The sequence below is a fragment of the Pinus tabuliformis genome, chromosome 5_1 (genome assembly GCF_031772625.1).
Source record: "Pinus tabuliformis cultivar Carrire ecotype Pingquan chromosome 5_1, CPIR1, whole genome shotgun sequence".
NCBI lineage: Eukaryota > Viridiplantae > Streptophyta > Pinopsida > Pinales > Pinaceae > Pinus > Pinus tabuliformis.
In genome coordinates this window covers 20817349-20821983 of record NC_142305.1, presented here as the reverse complement: position 1 = coordinate 20821983, position 4635 = coordinate 20817349, and positions in this window count along the sequence as shown.

The following is a 4635-nucleotide window of genomic DNA, read 5'->3' as shown; positions in this document are numbered from 1 at the left end:
TTCTGAAACTCAATTTCAAACATTATGATCTTGATGATGCAACTTTGTTTGTCAAGAAAGTTGGCAAAATATTGTATATGTTGTGGTATATATAGATGATCTTTTGATGACAGGGAACAATGAGAGCTACATTGCATCCATAAAGAAGGAATTGAGGAAAGGTTTTGAAATGACTGATTTGGGCTATGTTCATTACTATGTTCATTACTATATTGGTATCGAAGTAACTCAACATATGAAGTCTATATTCCCTTCTCAAAAGAAGTACATTGGAGATTTGTTGAACAGATTTGGCAGGGCTGAGTGCAATCCTCTAACCACTCCAATGGAACAAAACTTAAAGCTCACATCCATTGAAGGAAAATAATTTGAGGATGCAACAAAGTATAGAAAGCTTGTAAGAAGTCTCAAGTACCTGACTACTACCAGACCAAACATTTTGTTTTTTGTTGGAATCCTCTGCAAGTTTATGCAAAAGCCTTGTGAGGGACATTGGTCTACTGCAAAAAGAGTTCTAGAGTACTTGAGGGGAACTCTTTCTTTGGTCTCAAGTATGCACAGGTGGGTGACTTTAGCTTGATTGGATACTTTGATTCTGACTTCGATGGAGACAAAGAAAATGGGGTATCTACTTCTGGTTATTTTGTGAGTCTTAGATCAAGAGCTATCTCCTGGAGATCACACAAACAATCAGTTCCATTAGATTCAACAACAGAGGCAGAATATGTGGCAATAGCTAAGGCAACAAAAGAAATTGTGTGGCTCAGGAAACTTTTCAAAGATTTATAGGTAAAACAAGTACATTCGACTCCACTCATGATTGACAACACCTCTGCAATAAAGTTGGCCAAGAACCCAAAGTTGCATGATCAAACAAAGAACATCAATACAAAATACCATCTGATTTGACATCGTGTTGAGGCCAAGACAATCCATCTACGCCAGTGTTCCACTAATGAGCAGATTGTAGACATCTTCACCAAAGTGCTTGGAAGAGAAAAGCTTGAAAGATTCAGAACGATGCCTGGACTCACCAACATCCCTTCAGATTAATGGGGGGAATGTTGACACCTAATCATGGGGATTGGGTGAACAGTTGTAAATAATGTAAATAATAAATAATGGAAAAGGAAGAGTCATTAGGAAATGAAAACCAAGAGTCACTCCCTGATGTATATAACTATGAGCAATCTAAATTAATAAATAGATTTCATTTAAGGGGTTACCTCCTGGCCTGAGAAATATTCCATACCATTTAATAGGTTTCATCACATCAAATACCATGGGAAAAAATGATGGCTTACCCTATACCTGATCCAGATTTAGACAGGAATGCAACAAATTACAGAAATAACCATAAATAAAGAGATGCAGCAAAAATAATACTTCATTTCATTAATGTAAAATACTGAAATATGCTTACAAACAGAAATGGAAATAAACCATCTAGGGCGATGGTAGCTTATCTCTAAGAAGAGATGTGGCGGCTACATGCCTCTGAACTATGTTACAATGAGGCTCGAAGGCCTATTTATTATTGAGAAACAATGGAAAACCCTAAACATCAAAAAACCTAACCCTAGGAGATGAAATGCCAAACTATGGGTCCCATTTGGGTAAATTGGTACATCAACTTCCCGGGGTCGTAACTTTGGCATACGATCTTCATTTGATGCGCACAATACCTCGTTAGAAATATCTATCTGAGAACTACAACTTTGTGATGAGAAATGTCGGTCCATGGACCCATGTTTCTCCTAGGTTTCCCAAAAAATGTGTTTAGGGCCTCAAAACAGCTCTGGAAGTTCAGGACCCAAAAAACTGCTAAAGATAGTAAACTGTGCTACAATTAAGGAAACTGAAAAAAATGAAAGAAGTAGTTGTGGGGGTCCAAGTGGGCTAGGTAGGTGGCCACCAACATCCACATGAATCATTCCTCCCCGTACCCATTGCGTTGAGTTCATCCATGAAATCAGGAAACTTCTGCTAAACTTGGTCCCTTGTGAGTTGTTCTGCAACCTCTGATGTGTCCAGTAATGGTGGGAAGCATGGTCGAGGGTGGTCCACATTGAACACTCAGTGGAAGCGAAGGAATGGGGGAATTTTGTGCTCCAAAGTATTGTTTCTCACAACCTTGGTAATGGTGAAAGGACCATATCAGATTGTTCTGAGCTTCTGATGGGCTCTTGTAAGGCATTCTTTTTGCAGATGCAACCAAACTTTGTTGCCCACCTGCAGCTTGTGTGGAACCCAATGTTGATCATGTTGCTACTTTTACTTGGCATTTTCCACAATGGAGTGGACATAGATCAACCTGTTAGGTAGAGGTGCTCTGGAAGTCAAATCAGACGAATGCTTGACCTGACAGTGCAACGATACCCTTGTGGGTGAGGAGAAGATGTCCCTGTATTCTTTCATGACCGTATCCACCTACTCCTACTGCATGGAGGAACCCTTCCCAGGGGCCATGGATGTGGCTACGATCTTCCCCTTACTTTGAGGGAGAACCAGACAGAAAATAAATTTCTTAGTCTGGGATATGATCTCACTGCCTTTCTTAGCAGAGATCAAAGAAGTGGCGGTAGGTGGGGCTACCTCCGATATCCTGTATAATGTATTACACAACGAAATTAGCGCGAGGCCTTGACTCATACACAACATGTCACTTCCACAAGTATGGTTGGCCTAATAATACATCAGAAACATCAAGTGGTTCAACATCACACAATACCTCATTTGTGAAGGGCTTGATGCTGTAGGGAAGGTGACACTGCTGGCTGACTCGAAGATATCGTCCTTAGTGAAGCCTCCCGATGCTGTACGGTTGCGGGTGTGGTATGTTCAGTGGGCCCAACCGCTTCATGACCTCTGCTGAAATGAGGTTCTTTTGGCTCCCACTGTCAAGAATGAATTGCAGTGGTGAACCCTTCACCCACATCTATGAGTGGAAAAGATGCTCCCCCTCCTCTAGATCTTCGGGCTCATTCTTCTGGACATTAGAGGTGGCAATAGTGGCACTGGGCTCCACATCAATGTTTTGCTTCCCTTTGTCATTCCCCTTGTCGGGTTCTGAATCAGGGTTGGAACATGCATCTATTTCTAAAGAGTTCAACTCAGCCACCAGCGACTACTTTGTCCGACACTCACTTTTGTTATGAGTGGGGCTCTTATGGAACTCACACCAGTTTCCTTTGTCCTTCTTTGACTTCGTGGTGTTGTTATTTTGTTGTGGCTTCGATGGGTTGTCTTGGTTCACCTTGTCTTCGTTTGGTCCTTTGTTCTTCGGACTCACAGATCCAAAGTCTCTCTTCTTTTGTTTAAACTTTTGCTTGATCTTGACAGCATATCGGTACGCCGTGCCTAGTGAGGAGATGTCCAGGAACTCCATCTCATCCTGGATGTAGTTGTGTAGGCAGTCGCAGTATTTATGTACCAAATGCAGCTCAGAATCCTTGATACCCAACTTTGTGCAAAGGGTATGAAAAATATTCGTGAACTCTAGCACATCTTGGTCCCTTCCCTGTCGTAGCATGGTCCACTTTATGTATTTATCCTCATAGCTTTTGATAGGGTAATACTACTCCTTAATGACATCCCAAAAAGAATTCCAAGTGGGTGTGGCTAAAAATAGTGAGTTCGTACTTTCATCCTTCTGCTCGCATTAGGTTACCCACCAATCCTGGATGTTGTTAGATAATTATATATTACAGAACAATGGAACACACAAAATATTGCAGAAATATAAACATAGAAAACGCATCAAACAAGAGAGACACAGATATACGTGGTTCACCCAGTTTGGGCTACGTCCACAAAGAAACAGCCAGTCCTTCCTTTTATATTATCCAACAAACTGAAGAGATACAACCTACAGCAGATCCGTTGTAATTCCCTCTTCGCTCTCAATCTCCTCTCTCTTCCTCACTCAGAATACAAATATACATAGACACAATACAATTCCCTCATATATAACGAGGGGTTGCCTTCTAGGGCAAAAAACCCTAAATTAAACATAACTTCTACCGTCAGATATCTGCCTAATGAACGACCAAGATTGACTACGAAATTAAAACATTTTACAAGGCAATTTTACATCTATTCTTAGCTTCGGGGGCACTGCCCGTGATCCCCCTGCTAGGGGGGGCTCCAAAGGCCATAGCCGCCCCCCCCCGGACCCCCCTGTAGTGAATATTTTATGTGCGGCGTTGTTGCCCCATTATGAACTGGGGTCCAATGCGGCGATACCTTTGAATACAGAAGATAATTAGGCTCCACACCCAACAGATGTGGGGGGTTGCTTTGAGTAGAGCGAAAGTAATCTTTTCCCGGCTAGAAAAAAATGAACAAAAAATACCCTTCTAGAAGATTTAACCATTTATCTATGACAGCTACATCTATCTAACCCTCGAATATGGGGATTTCAAAGTTAACTTGTACCTTAAAGGGTGTTGTGTTTCCGGAGTCGCTGTTGGGAGCAGATGTGTCGCCCCTTGGTAGCTGCTGAAGGATCTCGGAAAAGTTTTCCATCATCGCATTCCTTTGTCACTCGAAGGCTTCTTCGAGCAAGATTTTGATAGGATCTCCTTCCCCCTCATCTTTCTTTTCATCCGTCATGGGAGGCAGTTAGGATTTGTG